General features: G+C 36.6%; 1 protein-coding gene and 1 pseudogene across 11 annotated transcripts in view; both read left to right on the forward strand.

Annotated features, from left to right (window-relative positions):
• Positions 1-25,039, forward strand: part of RBMS3 (RNA binding motif single stranded interacting protein 3) — a 1,216,467-nt gene that overhangs the window by 250,312 nt on the left and 941,116 nt on the right. The gene's annotated exons all lie outside the window — the stretch shown is intronic.
• Positions 16,560-17,931, forward strand: LOC100389501 (mesoderm-specific transcript homolog protein pseudogene; annotated as a pseudogene).

A 25,039-nucleotide genomic window follows, 5' to 3' on the forward strand; every position in this document is an offset into this window, starting at 1 on the left:
TGGATTCAGTTTGTTAGTATTTTGTTGAGAATGTTTGCATTTATGTTAGTCAAAGATATTGGCCTGAGGTTTTTTGTTTTTGCTGTGTCTCTGCCAGGTTTTGATATCAGGATGATGCTGGGCTCTTAGGATGAGTTAGTGAGGAGTACTTCCTCCTCAATTTTTGGAATCGTTTCAGCAGGAATGGTATCAGCTCTTTTTTATGCACTTGGTAGTATTCAGCTGTGTATCTGGCTGATCCTGGGCTTTTACTGGTAGGTCAGCTTTTAATTACTGATTCAATTTCAGATCTCATTACTGGTTTGTTCAGGAACTCAATTTCTTCCTTGTTCAATCTTAGGATGTTGTATATTTCCATTTCTTCTAGGTTTTCTCACTTCTGTTCATTGAGGTGTTCATAGTAGTCTCTGAGGGTTTTTGTATTTCTGTTCGGTCATGGGTAACGTCCCCTTTGTCATTTCTGATTGTGTTTATTTAGATCTTCTCTCTTTTTGTCTTTATTAGCTTAGCTAGTAGTCTATGTTATTATTCCCTTCAAAGAGGAAACTCATGGATTTGTCGATCTTTTGTGTTTTTTGCATCTCAATTTCCTACGGTTCAGCTATGATTTTTATTATTTTTCGTCTTCTGCTAGCTTTGGGGTTGGTTTGCTCTTGATTCTCTGGTTCTGATGTTAGAGTATTAATCTGAGATCTTTCTAACTTTTTGATGTGGGCACATTGTGCTATAAACTTTCCTCTTAATACTGCTTTTGCTGTGTCCTAGAGATTCTGGTGTGTTGTGTCTTTGTTCTCACTAGTTTGAAATAATTTCTTGATTTCTGCCTTAATTTCCTTATTTACCCAGAAGTAATTAAAGAACACTAAAGCTTTGCAGTGTGTCATTCCTGCTTTACGGTGAATCAGTCACCGAATCAGATCAGGTACAGTGGATCAATTCCAGTACTTTGGGAAGTCAAGGAAGGAGGATCACTTAAGGTGAGGAATTTGAGCCAACCTAGCCAGTATGGAAAAACTCTTTCTGTACTAAAGATACAAAAAGTAGCCAGGCTTGGTGGTGCATGGCTATAATCCCAGTTACTTGGGAGGCTGAGGCACAAGAATCACTTGAACCTGGGAGGTGGAGATTGCAGTGAGCCGAGATGGCGTTGCTAACAAAGCTAGAGTTCATCTCAGAAAAACAAAACAAACACTGAATTAATCACGGAATCAACCTCATACTCGTTTTACCTCTTTCTCTCCCTTTTTCTCTTGGTTCATATATTGGTCGAAGGCCTTTGAACACTGATGTTTCGTAGGTTCCTGGGCCTAACTTCTATTAGAGGGGCTATCACCACTGCTTTTGTCTTGAGCATAGTAGCAGATTAATGCAAACATATTGACATTTTTCCCCTCATTTCAGTAACAAAGCCTTTCCTTACAGGATATTTAAATAATTATAAATGAATTCTTGGTAGAAATATGAACTTTATTTATTTTATTTTTTATTCCTTTTTTTAAATTGCATTTTTGGTTTTGGGGTGCATGTGCAGAACATGCAAGATAGTTGCATAGGTACACACATGGCAGTGTGATTTGCTGTCTTCCTCCCCTTCACCCACATCTGGCAGAAATATAAACTTTAAAAGTATCACTGGTAAGTGTTCAGAAGAAAATAAAAACATGTCATCAGAAACGGAAAGAAAGGGAATCCTTGTTATATAGTGGCAGAAAGCTTAGTCGAATTGTCTCCTATCAATATGTGTGACAATAACTAGATTTTTACCTGAAGAGATTTCCAAGAACAGTGTTCAAAGTGTGGCCTTGTTTCTGATTGCTGTTTATAGTAAAATATGAGAATAGAGACACATTGAGGGAAGAAATTTTAAGCAAAACTAGGACTATGTAATTTTGGAGATTCTCGGTAGATCCGGATTTCAAAAGATGCATGATTTTAGGACTTCTGAACTCCAGAATTGTAAAATAATAGAAGTGTGTTGTTTATGTCATTGAATTAGCAGTAGCTTGTTACATCACCAAATGTAAACTAATGCAGTGGTTAAAATGAGGAGCCCTAGGTAAATGTAAAATGTAATTATATCAAAAGGAAAATCTCTGAAAATTAGGATTCAGTTGATGAATCTCTTTGAGACTGTCAGTCACTTCTTCCTTGACTTACATGTGGAAAGATTAAATGTATCTATAGTGCACATAACAGTTAACAAATCACCCTAAAACTTGGTGGGTTAAACACCATAATGTAGTAGTTTATGTTAGTCGAAGCATCACCTGGGGGTTTTTGATGTGCTCACTCTGGGTTGGCAGTCGGCTGCAGACTAGTTGAATTCTGGTTGATCTAGTATGGACTATGCTGGGATGAGTTGTTGCTTTTCCACTTGGTATCTCATCTTGCAGCAAGTTAGCCTGGCTTGTTCTCACGGAAGTGACCATGTTCCAGGAGAAAAAATATACACATGGTTTATATTTTAAATATACACGTGGTTTTTTGAGTCCTAGACTCTGAAGTAGCATATCATCACTTCTACTTACCAATAGAAGTCTCACAGCCAGTCCAGGGTGCGGGGAGACTCCATGTCTTAAAGGGAAGAGCTGGAAAGTCCCATCCTGTAAGAAAATACAGATTTTTCTACCATGTTCCTCACTATCATCTAAGTCTTCACTAGAAGAGTCATCCACATTTTCACTAAAAGTCTAAGGAAATCTAAACTGTTCACTGTCTTCAGAATTCTTTCAGTTTCTTCCTATTGCCCAATTCCAAAGTCACTTCTGCATTTTAATTTTTTTTTCACAGAAGCACGTCACCACCAGTGCCATGGTTTGTATTTATTTCCTACCGTTTGCTATAACAGACTGCAACAAACTTAGTGACTTAAAACAACATGAATTTCTTATTTTACATTTCTAGAGGTCAGAAATCCTAAATTCAAAATGATGGTAGAGCTGTCTTCCTTCTGAAGGATCAAGGGAGAATTAATTTCCTTGCATTTTTCCATCATCTAGAGGGCCCCTCCATTTCTTGACCTCATGATTCTTTAATCTATCTTTAAAGTAGGCAGCATAGCATCTTCAAATCTCTCTCTCTCTCTCTCTCTCTCTCTCTCTCGTGTGTGTGTGTGCTAGCGTGCATGTGTGTGTGTGTGTGTGTGTGTGTGAGCGTGTGTGTGTCTCACCTCAGCTTTTGTCATCACGTGTCCTCCTGTGACTCTGAAACCTCTGCCTCTGTCTTATCAGGATCCTTCTGATTGTATAAGACCTACTTACATAGTCTAGGAGGATGTTCCCATCTCATGATTTTTTACTTAATCATCTCCACAAAGTTGCCTTTGTAATGGAAGGTAATCCACTCACAAATTAGGTCATAGGTATCTTTGGGTGGATGGGAGCATTATTCTGTCTACCAAAAGTACCTTTCTCAGTCATTTTCTTTTAATATCAGAACTCGGATCTAGAAAAATCAGAAAGAGCAAATAGTTCTTTTCCATGGGTATTAAAAATCACATGCATTAGAATTATGATTTCAAAAAAAGAATAAGCTTTATTTTATCAGTAATTGATATGTAGTGAAAAATAAAATGAGCCTCATATTATTTTCTTAAGTCTCTCTGAATTCTAAACTACTTTTGAAACATTCATAGCTTAAATGACTTTATTATTAAATTTTTACTAGTAAGAAAGACCATTCTTCATAGAAATTGGTCAACAGTAAAGGAAGACCATATTTGCTTTAGTAGAAAAAATGAAAATGGCCCATGCTCTGTCATTTCTCTGATGCTTAAATTGAAATAATCTGCCTTTAAAGATGTTAATGTCACTGTGGGAGGCTGAGGTTGGCAGATCATGAAGTCAGGAGTTCAAGACCAGCCTGATCAATGTGGTGAAACCCCTTCTCTACTAAAACTACAATAATTAGCTGGGCCTGGTGGTGTGTGCCTGTAGTCCCAGCTACTTGGGAAGCTGAAGCAGGAGAGTCACTTGAACCTGGGAGGCAGAGGTTACAGTGAGCCGAGATTGTGCCACTGCACTCCAGCCTGGGTGACAGAGTGAGACTTCATCTTAAAAAAAAAAAAAAAAAAAATACTGTGCTTGGTTTCTAATGCCCATAGCTCAGGTTTCCAGTTTAGGGACAATGAATGAAGGTTAAAACAGAGCTTCTTAAGATCAAACCCAAACTCAAGATATGAACAAATAACATCATATCATAAATAATATTTAAGATATAATATTATTTACATCATATGATATATGAAAATGATATGGACATGATGTTAATGGTAACATATCATTTAGGATATGATATTATTTGTCTATATCTTGAGTTCGGGTTTGAACAATCCTGACTTCCTACTCTATTGTCAGTGTTATTGTTGATCTTAAAATTAGTCAGCTTCCTTATAACTCCAGGCTCAGTAATTGGCATCCTGACCTTCATTGACACTGATTGCCCCAAGTTGATCATATACTGCAGAGATGAAAAATGTCCTTTTATATATTATTTGCCATTACTTCCTTGTGACTCCAGTTCTTGTTTTTTAAAACTGCATAAACAAAAGATGGAAACAGATTTTCACTGTCCCTGCCCTATGGTACATGGTAATATTACAATAGTACTTACTAGTGTCTTCTATTAGCAAAAATGACAATAGTAACTTTTTGTCATATCTATGTAATCTAAATGCATGACTACATATCACACTGTACTTCTTTAAAGTCCTTGGATACAGGTCCAGATATTGCTCCTTATATAGGAAAAGATTATTTGCTTTTACTCCAAGACTGCTTCAGTTCTGGTTCTAAGGCACACACAGTAAAATCGAATGTAATGCTTCAGCATGGTATTAGGTCCCGTCCCTGTTCACATTCTGCCAAGCATCCTGTTTGCTTTTTGAAAATTGGTTTTTCGCAGTGAAGAACATCATCAAAGTAACTCCAAAATAATTCTAAACTATTTTCTCCATAGAACATTTGGTCAGTTTACAGTCCAGCTGTTGACAGATGCAGGTTACACGGGGAAACTTATCCTTCTGTAATATTTACCCTCTTAAATTCACACTAGGCTCCTGTGACAGTGAAATACTATGAACTGACTTTTTGTACTGAGGTTAAAAGAAAATCCAGAATGCTGCACTGGAAAGTTGATCTGATGTTTTACCCACACATTATTTCATCCTTTCCGGAGTTAATTTTCATCTGCCATCAATCTGCCTCCTCATTCACTCTGGTGGAGTCCATCTGGAGTTCCCTTAGATCATCTGTGTGTTGATTTTTCCCTCCCATCAAATCAAGGCAAGTTAGCATCATCAGAAACTGTCTCAGTTATCATCTGTCACCTTGCTTCAGATTTTGAGATGCCTCCAGAATTCTGAAGTCCCGAAACTAGTCATGCTTGCCTGAAAGACTTTTTGCATGTAATTTTTAGTGTTATTATGTATTGGCTTATTTTTTAGCATATGATATGCATGGGGGGTGTGGATGTCTGTGTGTATAGGTATGTATTTTAATGCACACTGTGGTTGAGCTTACATAGGATTTGAGTTGCAAATGAAACATTTTATAGACGGCAATGTGACTTTGGTTAAAGGTAAGACTTTGAGGTCAGAACACATAGGTGTCAGTGATGACTCTGTCATTAACTGATTTTGCTTATTTAGCCAGCTACCTTTGCTCTCCAGTACTCAATTTCTCCTTCCATAAAATAGTGGTCATGATAGAGTCTTTTCTGTAGGGTTTTTTTAGAGAGTTTAATGAGACCTCACAAATAAAATCCTTAGCATGGTGGTGCCAGGTATTAAATGCTCAGTAGATTTCATCTTTTATTCTTTATCTTGATAAAGACATTGAGCAAATATTCAGGAAATTTCCAACCCAAATAGAAATATGATTATATTGGTTAAAAGGGAATTGACATGTCTGGCATTATGGATATCAATTCAAGGTCCTTGCCCTTAAGCAACACAGAATACAGGGAGAATATAGTAAAGGATTATATCACAGTTGACTAACTGTGATGGAGAAAGATGTGGCCAAGACAATATGAAAAAGCAGGGGTACCTTCCCTCCATGTTGGTGAGAAGAGAATAAAGAGAAATCTTCTTGGAGGAAGCGAGGTCTAGCTTTAGTCCTGAATGGTGGACAAGAAGTTCACAAAGTGAAGGGAAAGTTATTCTAGATACAGAATAACATAATAATCTAAGAAAATACAACCGAACCAAACACAGACAAGCAAAAATCTTAAAAAGCTAGATTATGTCAAAGGAACTGAACTTAATTTATGGCATACATTTGTATGACATCAGAACCTTGTTGAGGAAGTAAATAGCTCATTGGACGGCTCTCATTTAGGCAATGCTATGAATATCTGGCTTAACTTCTGCCCTTGAACAAAATTTAATAAAATAATAGTGATGTTATTTATTGAATACTCACTATAGGCCAGGTACTGAAGTTGCATGCTTTATACCCATTGTCCTTTTCAAATATATTTCATCTATTATAAGCTACGTATAACAAGCATGCCACCACTCCAGAAACCTGTGTAGCAGCTATAAGGAATGTTAAACATAATTTGAATTCCCAACTCTCTTTATTCTGCCCAGGGTATTTTTATTATAAGGATTAGAATTGCATATCTAACGAATCCACTCACTGCTGTTACCACTTAGTTTTATGATAGGACAATCTTTAATACTTTGAGATTCAAAATAAAGTTATTACCAGTGTATAGCTTTCCTAAATGTCAACAACAAAACTTACAACTTGTTAACAGCTGATGGAGTTTGAAATTTTATGTACCTTATTTTCTAGCTGTCATTCCTTTCCCTTCAAGGAACAGCATAGATAGTTAACTTTCTGTAAGAGTTTGTCAACACAGGTGGCCTCCAAAGAAAGCCATAAAAGATTGTCAACCTTCTTCTAGGTAAAGAACCCTGCAAAGTACTAGTGAAACAAGAAAAAGTAGTGGAGGAGCCCTATCCTTCCTTTTTATGGAAGACAATCATTAGGATTGTGGAAGAGCTTGTAACCTTGAAGTTAAGCTCTTTAGCAAAAGTATAGACTCTGTCGGAAATGTAAAGACCCCTGATGACCATGCCTAACCCCTGGTTAGAATCGCTTCGTTTGAATGCTAACATGCCTGTCAGACTTAGAGATGGTTCTTAGATTCATTATCTGTAGAAAAGAAAAGTGTACTTTTTCGTGGGTATTGACCCTGTCTTGTGCACTTGCTTCCAGTGATCACAGTGGACTTGCCAGTGCTCAGTAACTGTGCCCTGTCTAAAAGGTTTAATTGTGATGAATTGAGCTAATAAATATTTAACCGAATGATACAGCTACTGATTGAATTGTCTTGATGGGATATTCCTGCTTTTCCATATCTCTCCACTTAACGTTAAACACTGAACAGTCCCAGAGACCCAACACCTGTTTCTTTTGGTTAGTTGCCATTTTTCCTTCTGAAGTGTGGATTTCCATGTGTCTTATAGCAAAGAACATTTAGAGGGAGATCATATAAAAAGAATAGTAAATATCTAGCTACCCATGCCTTACCACAGAAGCCATTGCCAATTGATTATAGTACCCTTTTTGGCTGACCTACAAATCCTTCTCATCTCTTTGCTCCAACAGCACTATCAATGAAAGAGAATTGGCAGGTGAGATGAAAACTGTTAGTCCTTTGCACCATTGTCATATTTTTCATGCTTCAGGGAATCAAGTGTAATGGAGCAAGAAGGAATAAATTCATCTGATACTATGAGAAGAAAAATGTTTATATGTAGATATGTATATGTTTGTCCAGTGTGTATCTATTAACATGCCCTTGAGGGAGAGAGAGAGGACCATTAGTTGATTGTATACAGGCAATCAGTATAACTATGTATAGAGATTTCATGATCTATAATACATTCAATTAGTACACTGTAGAAAGTAATGCATTTGTAATATTCTTCCATTACCGACCTTTATTATAAATGACATTTGATAGATCAATAGGATAATTATAGTTAGCATTAATCTATTGGACATTTTGAAATACCTGGAAGACAATAATCAAATATTCCTAGCATAAAGAAAGATAAATATTTTAGGTGATGGATATCCTAACTACCCCAATTTGATTATACAGATGTATCAAATTATCACATGTATAGGGAAAATGTCCAGATGTTACATATCAATTAAAATAGATAATTAAATGAAATCATATACTCACAAAACCTATTTTATGTATCCTTACAAATATTAGCCTGGCAGTACCTGCCCAAGTTTATAGTCAAAAGCTAAACATTTTTGGGGGGTTTACAAATGGGAAATAGTTCACATTGATTTGAATGTCATGCCAAACCTAGGCAATACTTTGTACTTTTCATCATTGTACGAGAAACAAAAATGTAAGTTGAAAGGAAAGTCCTTATATCCCTATTCTCCATAACTGAATAGAAAGAAGTTCTCACTCCTTTAATTTTGTGTTTCATCCAGAGTAGAGTAGCAAGTTTCATCTTCTCTTCATGTCATTTCAATTTGCCAAGTGTTTTTTTTTTTAAATGTGTTCTAACACAATCTTAGATGTGTTGAACATCTTATTTCTGTCACAGGATTCCTATGTATCCATTAGACTTATTTACCAATTGCTCACTTTTCAGGCAGGGACATCTGTAGTTTGAATTAATTCAACCAAGTTCTATTAGATAGAAGTTTAAAAGACAATTTTGCTGCTGCTTCTTCAGGGGAAGATCATTCTCTTACTCTGTAAAAACCATATTATATTACCTTAATGTTTCTTTTAAAAAGTTTACCAGCAGTTTCAGCAGCTTCTACTTTCTTCTGAAAATACATTCTAAATAGAATTAAGAGTAATAAAATTAGTCATCTCTGTGATAGAGGTTTTTCTTTGGGTCTTTTGCGTTCTCTTTCATCATTCAAACTTTATAATGCTTACATATGACATTAAACAAAATATAATTTTCGTCTAACGTTGAATAGACAGAGGAATGAATTTCAGTAACTTTTATGATAAATGATTTGAAAAGAACAAATTGTCCTGAAAAAATGGTATTTGCAGCTACATTGTATTGGAAAGTGATCTTTCATCTGACCAGTTGTTATACTCCATTTATGGAAATTACAGTCATTTTGAAAAACATTTTCTGTCTGTTAACTTCCTAGGCATTTTTGACTATATTTACTCTGTCACCCAGACTGGAGTTCAGTGGCTTGATCTTGGCTCACTGCAATCTCCGCCTCCCAGGTTCAAGCAATTCTTCTGCCTCAGCCTCCTGAGTAGCTGGAATTACAGGTGCATGCCACCACGACTGGCTAATTTTTTGTATTTTCAGTAGAGACGGGGTTTCACTGTGTTAGTCATAATGGTCTTAATCTCCTGACTTCATGATCTGCCCACCTCAACCTCCCAAAGTGCTGGGATTACAGGTGTGAAGATTCCATTTAAATTCTTAAATGGCAAAATTATTAACTTGAAAGTTTAGAACTGAGGGACAATCATTAATATCTGCTTGTCAGACTTTGAGAAGTTATGTAGAAAATGAGCTGAATGTTAGCACACATTCAAAAGTGACTCCCTGGCCAATTTAAATACTCTCAAAAACAAAATTAAAGTCTCTTTTTTCCCTGTAGCATTTGGAAAGCTGACTGTGTCATTGGTTTTAGAGAGAAAGAGAAGGGAAATATATATGAGAAACTGAACTACCTCTTGTACTTGCTTCTTGGAGGACAGAGAATTTAGAAGATGCACAGCTAGAGGCTACGAAGAAGACAAGTTGGGTATAAGAAATGGAACCATAAGAATATTAATGTCTTTGATTGTAGAAACATATGGAGCCAATCACAGACCTTGCCACAGGGGCTAAAAATTAGCATTTGTGTGAGACAAATGTAGTATGTCTCTGTTTATATTATTAAGAATCTGTATGGGAATTTTTCCCTACATTTCTAGTGTTTCTAATCCAATGTCAGGAAAAGGGTTAGCAGTAAGACACTTTCTCCGTGTTCATCTTTAATTACCCCTTTTTACTCCTCACAGGATAAATTTGTTTGTGTTGAAATTAAAGTTAATGGTAGTAGTGGCACTAACAACATCCTGGCTGCTAAAATATCTGCTTACAGAGAATCATGTGAAATATTTAGGGAAAAAATGGCTTTTATGCTAAGTAAAGTCCAGTGAAATTTTAGAACACTTTGGTGATAACTACATTTCTGTGCATATTTTCACATTGAAATTACACTTTACAGAGGCATCCTAAAGTTAGTGTGTAAGAGAAAAAAAAAAATCTTACCCCAGCGAATTTCCTCTTTTAAAAAAATCCCCTTTCATTTCAAGACCTTCATGCTCTGAATGTCACTTTCACCCCAGCATGAGCGAACCCATGGAAGATTGGTATCTTTTGACTTACCTGATTCTGAGTCACACACTCAATGAGTGAATGATGGCAAGAACAAGTCACTGATACATCTTTTTAAATGTGTTCTAGAATGTAGAATTTCTATTAGTTGAATGTACATATAATGTTTTATTTATCCTTTTTAAAGTACATAATTAAATAATGACACTACAGTACAAATCACGTTTATATTTATGTAACAGGAATAATTTTTACCCATTATTAATGCAGTAGAGACAGTGCTATTAAGCAGTTGCTTACATATCTTGACCCACTTACTACAATTTGTATCTGACTCCCAATCCTTGGGCAGTTTTACCTGTCGTTAGCCATTGTTATTCTATCTCAGCTATCTGTAATGAGCTGTTAGCTGTCTGCAAGCAGCTCAAAACTGACTACAGAATGAAGAGGTCCTCAGTGGTCAGTAAGTCTGGCAGACAATAAGATTTGCTCTTCCTTTTACATATCTTAGCCACATTATCCAATAGTAAAATAGATATACGTGGTCTAGTCCATAGACATATAAGAAAATAAAATTTGAAATATTACAAGATAATTCAGATTAAAGAAAGTAGGTCATATTTGAGATAGAGTGCTTTCAGCAGTTGCACTCATTTGTCATATAGGACATATTAATTGATTAACGAGAAAGAGGTAAATAACATTAACGTAAGTGGTAGATTATTAAAGTAATGGTTCCCAAGAATTCACACCTCCCCTTCTTTTCATGCTTGCCTAGTTCACTTCCACACTGACTCTAAACTTGGCCTTATGACTTGCTTTCATCAATAAGACGTTAACAAATATGACACAAGCAAAGGCTCAAATAGGACTGATGTATTGTGACCAGCTCTCCTGTAGCATTGGCACCACGTGAAGAAGCCCAGGCTAAAATGCTGAAGACACACGTCCCAACTGACAGCCACCACAAACCTCCAGACAAGAAGGTAGGGTCATTTTGTACCATCACACCCCATTTGAGCTGCCAGTTGAGGAAAGCCATATGAATGAACCAAGGCAAGACTAACAGAAGAACCACCAGCTGAACCCAAACCAAATTGCTAGTCATATATTAATCAATGGCAACTAAAGCCATTATGTTTTGGGACTATTGGTTACACAACAATAGATTGCTGATAAAATAAGTAAATATATTTTTCAAATAAGTTTTCTTTCTTCCTCTTTTTTAATATTTCATGCAACAAAAGTAAAAGGGTAGGTAGGACAAGCCTGATGCAGGGGATTGATGATGTCATCAAGGGGCTTGCTATCTTTAATATCTTAGTTTTTTGTTTATGACATAGGGACTGCTCTGCCTTCATCTGTGCTCAGGGAAGAATGAAGGGAAAACAACTTTATCTACTGCTTCTGTTCTATTCATTGGGAATGCAGAACACTGTCAGACATCGTTAGCAGACTTCTGTGTTTTATTGGAAAGGAGCGTGTCATCTGGCCACTTCCAGCTGCTAGGGTGGCTGGTTGTGGAAGTGGATATTTAGCTTTTTCAGCTGCTTTAGGAAATGCATGGAAATGGTTTGTAGAATGGCTGCTATGTTATTCAGTCAACAATGTCAGATAAATTTCCTTTCTCTCACATTCTTTTATTTTCTATTTATTACTTGAAACCTAAAAAATAAAAGAAGGAATACATCTGAATTTATATTCATTCATTATTTAGGCAACATTCTTTTGAACCTCAGTTTTCTGGTTTCTTCATAGTTATGATACTATTCTGGCTAACACAGTGAAATCCCATCTCTACTAAAACTGCAAAAACTTAGCTGGAGGTGGTAGCACATGCCTGTAATCCCAGCTACTCAGGAGGCTGAGGCAGGAGAATCACTTGAACCCAGGAGGCAGAAGTTGCGGTGAGCCCAGATTGTGCCACTGCACTCCAGCCTGGGTGACAGAGTGAGACTCTGTCTCAAAAATGAATAAATAAATAAATTAAATAACCTTGACGCTTAAATAAAGTGAGTGAGTTAATATTTATACAATACATAGTAGAATATCTAGCACCAGGAAAGCTGAGATCGTATGTGTTTGTTTACTTCCTTATGTCCAGAACTGTGTAGAGTGGTTAGCAAATAAGAGGAACTATGAAGTGAATGAATGATGACAGAATGACTGCATGACTGTCTGACTGACTTAAGAAACAGACAAGTTCTAGCTGCCTTTCTTTCAACTCTATTTTATCATTTTTAAGTATAGGCCAGGCACAGTATAGATAAAAATTATATTTCCGAATCTTCAGATGTTAGCAAAATGCCCAGCACATAACATCCAGTCAACAAGTATTAGTTGATGATGATGATGATAAGAAAGGGTAGCAGCTTATGGTAATTATACTGAATGATTTTATTTTTCTTCAAAAAAAATGGTTAAATTTTTAAATAGAATGAATTGTATCCTCCTCTGGTTGTTTGATTTATGTATATTTCAGAAGTAGAACTTTGAAGAAAGCTTGTTCAGCTTTGAAATACCAGGACAAATGTTCACCATGTGCTGCACGAAGCTTAAGGCATTTAATATAACTGGACCTCTGCAGCACGTTGCTTTTCTTTCTTAAACAACATAAATTTGCTGAGCTAGACCTTAGAGAACTATGATTTGTTGACATGAATTCAACATGATCCCAACCTGCATAGTAAGAATGTTTTGATTTCTTTGCCAACTTTGATTCTTTTGCCAAGTTTTGTGGAACATGTTTTTGGTCTTGGCAATCTCCCACATATTAGCTATCCCATTCCTTCTAATTTCCAGGGAGAGACATTAATTATTTTCCTTTGCACTCCTGGGAGTGAAACATATGAAATTACTAGACAATGCCAGTAAATTATTTTCCCTGAGAAATATTAAGTGGGGATGGTATTCAGAATTTCTAAAAGTTGGAGACTTGGTCTCAGTGGTTCTCTCTCAACTGGTATTTTTCAGTTTATTGTTTCACTCAATCACAATAAACGTAAGTAAGTTGAACTGTTAAAGTTGTCCGTGAAGATATAAAAGATGTTTTTCCATTTTTATTCACAAGAAGTACCTTCTTGATGAAAACTCTAGGGGGATGTGGAAATCTGTATTGTTGGATTTAAAGAGAAAAAGTTGAAACACTAAGAACATGAACTAGACAATATATTAAGATAAAAACAAAGGGTACTGATGCCACAGAGGCTAGCTTTTCATCTGGCAAATGAAGAAATGATGTGAGTTGTATAAACAGGGAACTCTCATTTTTGGAACAAATTTGTGTTGCAAAACTTGGGACCTGTTTGTTGATTTTCAAAAAGTGTATTTATTTATGTATTCAGTAAGGTTTTTTAATAATTCAGTATAAAGAAATGTTATTTTAATTATTTCTTTTAACTTTTAAGTTTGGCGGTATATGTGAAGGTTTGTTTTGTGGGTAAATACATATCACAGAGGTTTGTCGTACATAATTATTTCGTAACCCAGGTACTAAGCGTAGTTTCCAATTGTTATCTTTTTCTGCTCTTCTCCCCATTTCCACTCTCCTCCCTCAGGTAGACCCTAGTGTCTGTTGTTTTTTGCTTTGTGTTTATAAGTTCTTACCATTTAGCTCCCACTTACAAGTGAGAACATGTGGTATTTGGTTTTCTGTTCTTGTGTTAGTTTGCTAAAGATAAGAGCCTCCAGTTCTCCCCGTGTTCCTGCAAGAGGCATCTCATTTTTATTTATGGCTGCATAGTATTCCATGGTGTGTACTGTACCGTGTTTTCTTTAGCCAATCTGTAGTTGATGGGCATTTAGGTTGATTCCATGTCTTTGCTATTGTGGATAGTGCTCTAATGAACATTCATAGGCATGTGTCTTTATAATAGAATAATTTATACTCCTATGGAGTATAAATAAATAATGGAATTGCTGGTCGAATGCTAGTTCTGCTTTTAGCTCTTTGAGGAATCATATACTGCTTTCCACAATGGCTGAACTAATTTACACTCGAGCCAATAGTGTTTAACTGTTCCCTTTTCTCCACAATCTCACCAGCATATGTTATTTTCAGACTTTTTAATAGTAGCCATTCTAACTGGTGTAAGATGGTATCTCATTATGGTTTTGACTTGCATTTCTCTAATGATCAGTGATATTGAGTTTTATTTCATATGTTTGTTGGTTACATTATGTCTTCTTTTGAGAAGTGTTTGTTCATGTCCTTAGCCCACTTTTTAAAGGAGTTGTTTGCTTTTCTCTTACACATTTGTTTTTTATAAACGTTGGATATTAGACCTTTGTCAGATACATAGTTTAGAAATATTTTCTCCCATTCTGCATGTTGTCTCTTTAATCTGTTGATAGTCCCTTTTGCAGTATAGAAGGCTTAAGTTTAATCAGATCCTACTTGTCAATTTTTGCTTTTGTTGCAATTGATTTTGGTGTATTTGGAATGAATTCTTTGCTTGTTCCTGTGTCTAGGATAATACTGCCTATATTGTCTTCCAGGGTTTTTTGTAGTTTGGGGTTTTACATTTAAATCTTTAATCTACCTTTTTGTTTGTTTGTTTTTTGTTTTGAGATGGAGGCTCCCTCCCTCTGCCATGCAGGCCGGAGTGCAGTGACACTATCTCAGCTCACTGCAACTTCCACCTTCCAGGTTCAAACAATTCTCATCCCTCAATCTCCTGAGTAGCTGGGATTACAGGTGCCTACCACCAAGCCCACCTAATTTTTGTATTTTTAGTGGAGATGGGGTTTCACCATGTTGGCCAGACTGGTCTTGAACTCATGACCACAAGTCATCCACCCTCCTCGGCCTCCCAGAGTGCTAGGATTACAGGCGTCAGCCACTGGGCCCAGACTTTAATCCATCTTGAGTTGATTTTGTATATGGTTTAAGGAAGGGGTCCAGTTTCAATCTTCTGCATATGGCTAGCCAGTTATCCAAGCACCATTTATTGAATAGGGAATCTTTTTTCCCATTGCTTGTTTTTGTCAGCTTTGTTGAAGACAGGATGATCCTATATGTGTGGTCTTATTTCTGTGCTCTCTATTCTGTTCCGTTGGTTTCTATGCCTGTTTTTGTACCAGTTCCATACTCTTTTGGTTACTGTAGCCTTGTAATATAGTTTGAAGTTGGGTAGCATGATGCCTTCAGCTTTGTTTCTTTTGCTTAGGGTTGCCTTGGCTATTCAGGATTTTATTGGTTCCATATTAATTCTAAAATAATTTTTTATAGTTCTGTGAAGAATGATAGGAATAACATGAAATCTGTAAATTGATTTGGGCAATACAGCCATTTTAATGATATTGTTTCTATCCATGAGCATGGGATGATTTTTTATTTTATCTTGACTTCTCTGATTTCTTTGAGAAATCTTTTGTAATTCTCATTGTAGTGATTTTTTCACCTCCCTGCTTAGTTGTATTTCTAGGCTGTGTGTGTGTGTGTGTGTGTATGTGAATTGTGAATGAGATTGACTTTCTAATTTGGCTCTCAGTTTGGCTGTTGGTGGTGTATAGGAATGCTAGTGATTTTTGTGCATTGATTTTTGTATCCTGCCACTTTGCTAAAGTTGTTTTTCAGCTGGAGGAGCTTTTGGGCTGATACTATAGGGTTTTCTAGATAGAGAATCACATCATTTGCCAACAGAGATAGTTTTACTTCTTCTCTTCCTATTTGGATTCCCTTTATTTGCTTCTCCTACCTGATTGCTCTGGCTAGGATATTTAATACTATGTGGAATAGAAGTGGCGAGAGAGGGAATCCTTGCCTTGTGCTGGTTTTCAAGGAGAATGATGCTAGCTTTTGCCTATTCAGTATACTGTTGGGTGTGACCTTTACAGAACTCTTTAGCCTGAAACAACACACTATATGTTCTCCTCATCACCACATGGCATGTACTCTAAAATAAACCACATATATGGGAATAAAACAATCCTCAAAAAATGTAAAAGAACCAAAATCATACCAAACACACTCTAGGACCTCAGCACAATAAAAATAGAAGTCAAGACTATGAAAATCGCTCAAAACCATGTAATTACATGGAGATTAAACAATATGCTCCTGGGCAACTTTTGGGTAAATAATGAAATTAAGGCAGAAATCAAGAAGTTCTTTGAAAATAATAAGAACAAAAATGCAACATATAGGCATGCACAACTGGTTCCCTCAAACATGGAGTCAGGCAGCGCAGGCCTTACCTGAATCAGGATGAGGAGGTGGTGGGTCCAAGTGGAGCTGTTAGCTGTACCTGCACATCCCACCCCCTCAACTCTCCCTTGCCCTTCACTCATGGATGTCTTCAGGCAAGTTTTTCACTTACAAGGGATTGTGTATCTTCTACCAAGACTCTGGGTGTGGTTTGAAGTCTGGAGATAGTTGTATTTTTGCACAGCTTTCCAATATCCAGCTATGATTGGTACAAGATTTGGGAAGGTCTGACCTTGAGGTTTCATGGAGTGCTTGTCCTTGATGTTTTAGGCTTTGGCTTTAGTGACAAACTGTGACCACATCACTATTGCATATTTGAGCAGGCCAGCATTGTGGAAGCACTTCTGTGGCATCTTGGGCTCCAGAACCACAGGACCAACATTTTATCTCATGACTGTGGAGACATTGTTGCTCAGGAGCTGCTCTACTAGTAGAAGCAGAATCAATCTGGTAGGCTTACCATAAAGAGTATCTGTCTGTCAGATGGAGGTATCTTTTCTGAGTCTCATCGTCCACTCTTTCTCCAAAAGCTACTCAAAGATGGAGGTGTGCTGTCACCCATCCTCATGTGGGTGATGAACTTCTTTGCATTCTCTCGAGGTCTCACCCCAGTCTTTGGGCCATGTACTCGGCCCTCTGAGAGTGAGCTGTGGAATGGGACATGTGGGCAGGTCTCTGCAACAATAACTGGAACTTAGTCATTGACAGTTTCTTACAGTACATCAATCAGAGAAAGAAGTTTAGAAGGTTCTGGGTGGGAGCTCTTGCCTCTGAAACTATCCCCATTAATTTTATCTGTCAGCCATTGGATCCTGTAAATCCCTACCCAGAGTTGTTGGAGCTATACAGAAAAATGCTTCCATGGTCCACGATGTCGATTCTGGATGACCACATTAGCCATTATCCATAGCTGGAGGATCCCATGGGCTTCATCAACTCCTTTTTAGCTGGAAAGAGTAGCTTCCCTGTATTACGTCCCCTACTCCCTTATCTGGTATATATTCCACTTAGGAAGAAATGATCAAAAAAGGTCCTGGCCATCAAACACTATTCTCTCGCAAAAATCCACTTTACTCAAATTGGTGAACGGGATCTAGGAAGAAGCCAGGGGGAGCTCTGGCTAAGGTTGACGTAATAGTCTACCTCGCATTACTTTGATATCTGATCAAACGTACAGACTTGCCTTTGTTTTTGTGTTATTAGGAAATTCTGATGAGCGCTACTATTCACTGATGCAGAAAGACGTTATTTTGCATAAAAGACTTTTTAACACTTTGTACTTTTCTGAAGTATTTACAACTGTTAATTTCTGGCCCAGCCCCAAAAGGAGTTCTACAGTAAGAATGAGGAGAAGGGGGCCCTTCCCTCTGCTTGAATGGCTTGATGGGCACATGCTGTTTAAAAGTTCTTTAAGCAACACAGAGCTGAGTCTTCTTGTCATACCTTTGGACTTAGTCTTATCAGCTGTTTTTAATTATAAACATTTTATTAAAATAGATACTAGTTTAAATAATGTAGTATTCTAAGTATGATTTAAAACTATGATTTGCCTATATGCTATACATATTTTATAGGAATACTAAAGCAGCATACCCTTACTCTGCCAGACTAGTGAACCTAATTAAACATGTTTTATTTCTGAATACATTGAACTAGATTCAAACTATTTACTGAATTTACTAAAGTCACAGAACATTAAGGACCAATAGCACCTGTGCCAGGGATCTATCATTAGCCAGGAAGACCAACTCCAACAGCAAAACATAGTCTGAGACTCCTCATAAGTTCGTGCTTAGAAGCATGTCTCTCCTGAGTTACTGTAAGGGGAAGGGATTGTTTTGTAGTCCAAACCACCACACGGAATGTACATTGATTTCTCTATGATGACTGCTTAACTCTCCATTGCCTATCCCAGAGAAGCTTTTTCATGTAGCTCAGTAATCCTATGCATTACGGGCAAGAAACTCCTGGAAACTATAAAAACAAATTCTAGGCCGGGCGCGGTGGCTCACGCCTGTAATCCCAGCACTTTGGGAGGCCGAGGCGGGTGGATCACGAGGTCAAGAGATCGAGACCATCCTGGTCAACATGGTGAAACCCCATCTCTACTAAAAATACAAAACATTAGCTGAGCACGGTGGCGCGTGCTGTAATCCCAGCTACTCGGGAGGCTAAGGCAGGAGAATTGCCTGAACCCAGGAGGCAGAGGTTGCGGTGTTCCGAGATCACACCATTGCACTCCAGCCTGGGTAACAAGAGCGAAACTCCGTCTCAAATAAATAAATAAATAAATAATAAAAACAAATTCTGAGAGACCTATGGGCAAATGGTGCTGAATACTTTTTTTTAACTCACATTTCATTGTCTTAGTCAAAGCAGGATTATTGAGTTATTATCTAAAATTCACTTTTTAAATTAGCAACTTCAAGTATAACAACTTTGAGACTGGAATAAGTGTTTATTTTTTATTACTAAAAATGAATTGTGACAAAAAAAAATTACAACATACTAGAATCTCTAGGACACAGCTAAGGCAGTATTCAAAGGGAAATTTATAGCACTAAATACCCACATCAGAAAGTTAGAAAGATCTCAAATTAACGACCTAACTTTACAACTAAAAGAATTAGAGAACCAAGAACAAACCAACCCCAAAGCTAAGATCAGGCAGGGCACAGTGGCTCACACCTGTAATTCTGGCACTTTGGGAGGCTGAGGTGGGGGATCACCTGAGGTCAAGAGTTCAAGACCAGCCTCTCCAACACGGTGAAATCCTCTCTACTAAAAATACAAAAATTAGCCTGGTGTGGTAGCAGCCGCCTTCAATACTGGCCATTTGGGAGGCTATGGCAGAAGAATTGTTTGAACCTGGGAGGTAGAGGTTTCCATGAGCAGAGATCATCTCGTTGAACTCCAGCCTGGATGACAAGAGTGAGATTTTGTCTCAAGAAAAGAAAAAAAAAAAAATCAGAGCCGAAATAAAGACACAAAAAAATAATCAAAAGATCAACAAATCCAGGAGTTGTGTTTTTTTAAAAATAAATAAATAAATAAATAAAATAGGTCACTAGCTAGACTAATAAAGAAGAAAAAAGAGAAGTTCCAAATAAACACAATTAGGAATGACAAAGGTAATGTTACTATTGACCCCATGGAAATTAAAACAACCATCAGAAACTACTATAAATTTACACACACAAACTAGAAAACCTAGAAGAGATGGATAAATTCCAGAACACATACACCCTCCCAAGACTGAGCCTGGAAGAAACTGACTTCCTGAATAGACCAATAATAAGCTCTGAAATTGAATCAGTAATAAATAGCCTAGCAACCAAAACAGAAAAAGCCCATGACCTGATGGATTCACTGCCAAATTCTACCAGATGCACAAAGAAAAGCTGGCATGATTCCTATATAAACTATTACCAAAAAATTGAGGAGAAGGGGCTCCTTCCCAGCTCATCATATAAGGCTAGCATCATCCTGATACCGAAACCTGGCAGAGACACAACAAGAAATGAAAAATAAAGGCCAGTACCTTCAAGTAACATCATTGCAAAAATCCTCCACAAAATATTTGCAAAGCGAATTCAGCAGCACATCAACAAGCTAATCTACCATGATCAAATAGGCTTCAACCCCACAATGCAAGATTGGTTTGACATATGCAAATTAATGTATGACTTATCACGTATACAGAACCAAAGACAAAACCACATGATATCTCAATTGATACAGTAAAGGCTTTCAATAAAATTCAACCCCCCTTCATGTTAAAAACTTTGAATAAAGTAGGTTTTGAAGGAACATACCTCAAAATAATGAGAGCCATCTGTTTATTGAGTTCATACTTCATGCTGGGTATATTTGTAGGTGTATGGACAACATTAAAATGTTCATTCAGAAATGAACAACATTAAAACAAAGCAAATAAAAATGATTCTACTCTCAGGGAGAGTTTAAGGAACTGCCTGAAGTCACAAAGCTCCTAAATGATGAAGCTGGAACTGAAACCTAGACTGTGTGATCCACGCTCTTCACTGCTAAGCTGTGGTGCTTTTCTTTTAAAAAATTAATACCTTTAATTTTAAAGAAATTTTGGGCTTATAGAAAACTTGAGTGGAAATTACAGAGAATTCTGAATCCATTCACTGCTCAATCATGTTTCTTGACTTTTGATGCAGAAAGCGATGGAAAATGAATAAAACATTAGTATACCTAAAGAAAGCTTCTCTCTTTTCTCTAAACTTGCATTATAATAAAGTAACTGAAAATTTCCATCATCTTAAGTTATGCATTCATTCTTTCAACACATAATTATAGAACCTCTCCCATGTGTCATGCTACTCAAAAAGAATGATGAATAAAGACGTGAACCCTGACCCTATAGAGTTTATCAAAGAATCTAAACCTTGGTATGGACAATATCAGAAATGAATATCTAATTACAGAAAACAGAAACATTAAAAGACAATTTGGCAACCGTTTTAAAATCCAAGTTCTTTGTGAGGCGGTAATATTTCAGTGACACCTGGAAGATGAAGAAAAGTTAACCTTGCAAAGAAAAGAGGAAAGGGCATTTCAGGGAAGGGGATCAACACACACAAACTTACCGAGGAGGCTAAGAATTTGAAAGTTTCAAAGTATAAAGAGCTGAGTTGGTAAAGGAAATGAAAAGTGACTGGACTGAGAGATAAGAAAAAAGCCAGGAGAATTTGTTGTCACAAAATCAAGAGAAATATGGTCACATAAGGTCAAGTAAGTTTAAGATTTTTTAAAAGGTCCATTGGAGGATGTTTGTGACCTTTCATTTTTTGATATCAGCATTAACACAAGGGTTGTTATAAATGGTTTTCTAGAAAATTTCAAGTGCATTTTTTTTTATCAAGAGCCATGTTCTCAAGGTTCTGAGTACAGAAGTGTCTAGTTAATGGCAAATTGTAAAGTCATCATAGGTGTGTGTAGATAATGATTATGAGGAGTTGAATATGCAAGGAAGAGGTAACAGTCACTAGAAGAGAAAGTGCATTCAGGGAGTTCTTCTTTCCTTTGCTTGAGACCAGTTAGAGAAAGTTAAAATGCTGTTTTCAGAAATCTAGCAGAGAGGGAGAGGCTGAAAATGCAAGGAGGAGGAGATAACTGAGGTGGTAGAAATGTTAATTTCTGGATACCCATAGAGGGAGTGGCCTCTGCTAGAAGAACCCTCACTTACTCCAAGGTTATTAGAAGGAAAAGGAAAAGATGAGTAAAGGCTTAGGTCAGTTGTAGATTTGATGACAATATCAATTATATTTTCTATGAAACATGAAGTGCATAATTAGTATGGGGAGGAGATGGGGAGAAAGAAAGGTCAGACACTTCAAGTCAGTAAATGGTGGTTGTGGAGAGTGGGAAAGTGAACTCAGAAACGGTAAGTATGCCAACCAGTGTTGGGTAACCATTTGAACTAATGACCAGGAATTTATAGTGAGATCAGCAAATTAGAATCGAATTTCACTGGGCCTAGAACTGAAATAAGAGTAGTTTACATACAGTTTCTCCCTCAAGTATCTTGATATTATATCCAGGGCTGGTCCAGTGTTTCTGCAGTTATTAAGAGCCCAGACCCACGCTGTTTTGACACTCTGCTTCCTCCATCATTTGATTTCCATTTCATGGCAAAGATGGATGTTCTGTTCCAATCAGCAAGAGAGGGAAAGAGACAATAGAGTATGTCTACGCCTCTTTTAAATTTATTGTCAGCGAGTTAGATAATTGAAATAACCACTTTGGAAACTAAGCAGGTTGAGGTGTTGAAAAGTCTTACTGTGGGAATGGGGTGACAGGAGAAAAAAAGTGACTGGAAATGAGGAAGTCAAGGATGGAAAATCCAAATTGATGGCCTCTGGCTCCATCCAAGTTGCTGCAACCATATTTTCTTTATCCACTCATTAGTCAGTGAGCACTTAGGTTGGTTCCACATCTTTGCAAGTGTGAATAGTGATGCTATGAACATATGTGTGCAAGAGTCTTTTTCACGTAATGACTTCTTTTTGAGGGGGATGATACCCAGTACTAAGATTGCTGGATCCAATGGTGGATCTAATTTAGCTCTTTAAGGAATCTCCATACTGTTTTCCTTACAGGTTGTATTAATTTATATTTATATTTCCACCAGCAGCATATAAGCATTTACTTTTCACCATATCTCTGCCAACATCTATTGTTTTTTGACTTTTTAGTAATGGCCATTCTGGGTGGTATAAGGTGGCATCTCACTGTGGTTTTGATTTGCATTTCCTTGATCATTAGTGATATTGAGTATTTTTTCATATTTTTGTTGGCCATTGTACATATTCTTTTGAGAAATGTCCATTCTCGTAATTTGCCTACTTTTTAATGAGATTGTTTTTTTCTTGCTGATTTAAGTTCCTTGTATATTCTGTATATTATGTATATATTCTGTATATTCCTTTGTCAAATGTGTAGTTTGCAAATATTTTTTCTTATTTTCCTGACTATTTTGCTGGGCAGAAGCTTTTAAGTTTAAGTAGATCCCATTTATTTATTTTTATTTTTGTTGTATTTGCTTTTGGGGTCTTAGTCATGAATTCTTGCTGAGGCTTATATCTAGAAAAGTTTTTCCAATGTTGTCTGCTAGAATTTTTATAGTTTCAGGTCTTATCTTTAAGTCTTTGATCCATCTTGAGTTGATTTTTTTAATATAGTGATAGAGATAGGAATCCAGTTTTATTCTTCTACACATGGCTTGCCAGTTTGCCCAGCATCTATCAAATAGGGTGTCCATTCCCAAATTTATGTTTTTGTATGCTTTGTTGAAAATCAACTAGCTGGACGTATTTGGCTTCATTTCTGTGTTCTCTATTCTGTTCAATGGGTCTACTGCCTACTTTTATGCCAGTACCATGCTGTTTTGGTAACTGTAGCCTTACAGTATTACTTGATGTCTCAAAATGTGATACCTCCAGATTTGTTCATTTTGCTTAGGATTGCTTTAGCTATTTGGGCTCTTTGTGGATTCCATATGAATTTTAGGATTGTTTTTTCTAATTTTGTGAAAAATGAATTTAGTATTTTAATAGGAATTGCATTAATTTTGTAGATTTCTTTGGGTAGTATGGCCATTTTCATTATATTGATTCTTTCAATCCCTGAGCATGGAATTGTTTGTGTCATCTATTTTTTCTTTCAGCAGCATTTTTTAGGTCTCTTTGAAGAGATATTTCACCTGCTTGGTTTAGTATAATTCTCAGGGTGTGTGTGTGTGTGTGTGTGTGTGTGTGTGTGTGTGTGTTTTCTAGCTGTTGTAAAAAAAAAAAAGCTCTTGATTTGATTCTCAGCTTGGTCATTGTTTAGTGTGTATCAGTGTTACTGATTTGTGTATATTGATTTTGTAACCTGAGATTTTACTGAATTTATCAAATCTAAGAGTCTTTTGGAGGAGTTTTTAGGATTTTCTAGGTAGACAATCATATTATCTGCAAACAGTGAAGTTTGACTTCCTCTTTCCCAATATGCATGCTTTTTCTTCCTTCTTGACTAATTGCCCTGGCTAGGACTTCCATAACTATGTTGAATAGGAATAGTGAAAGTGGGCATCCTTGTCTTGCTCCATTTCTTAGGGGGGATGCTTTCAACTGTTCCACATTCAGTGTAATGTTGGCTGTGGGTTTGTAATATATGGCTTTTATTCTATTGAGGTAGTTCCCTTCTATGCCTAGTTTGTTAAGAGTTTTATCATAAAGTGATGCTGGATTTTGGTGAATGCTTTTTCTATATCAATTGAGATGATTATATAGTTTTTGTTTATAATTCTGTTTATGTGATGTATCACATTTATTAACTTCCTTATATTAAACCATCCCTGTATCCCTGGGATGAACCCCACTTAATCATTATGCATGTTTTTGATGTGCTATTGGATTTGGTTAGCTAGTATTTTGGTGAGGATTTTTGCATCTATGTTCATCAGAGAAATTGATCTGTAGTTTTCATTTTTTGTGTATTCCCTTTCCTGGTTTTGGTATTAGGATGATACTAGCTTCCTAGAATGATTTAGGGGGATTTGTTGTTTCTTAATCTAATTTCAGTAGGATTGGTAGCAATTTTTCTTTGAATGTCTGACGGAATTCATCTATGAATCTATTTGGTCCTGGGATTTTTTTGTTGTTGTTGTTGGCAATTTTTATATTACTGATTCGATCTTGCAACCTGTTATTGGTCTGTTCAGGTTTATAATTCTTTCCAATTAAATTAAAAAGGTTGCCCGTTTCCAGAAATTTGCCTGTTTTCTCTAGTTTTTCTAGTTTGTGCATTTAAAGGTGTTCATAGCAGTCTTGAATAACCTGTTGTATCACCTTTTGGTGTTCTTCATAATGTCTTTAGTTTCATTTCTAATTAAGCTTATTTGGATGTTTTCTCATCTTTTCTTTGTTAATATCTAGCTAATGGTCTATTGATTTTATTTTTTCAAAGAA

The sequence above is a fragment of the Callithrix jacchus genome, chromosome 17, assembly GCF_049354715.1.
Source record: "Callithrix jacchus isolate 240 chromosome 17, calJac240_pri, whole genome shotgun sequence".
Classification (NCBI taxonomy): Eukaryota; Metazoa; Chordata; class Mammalia; order Primates; family Cebidae; genus Callithrix; species Callithrix jacchus.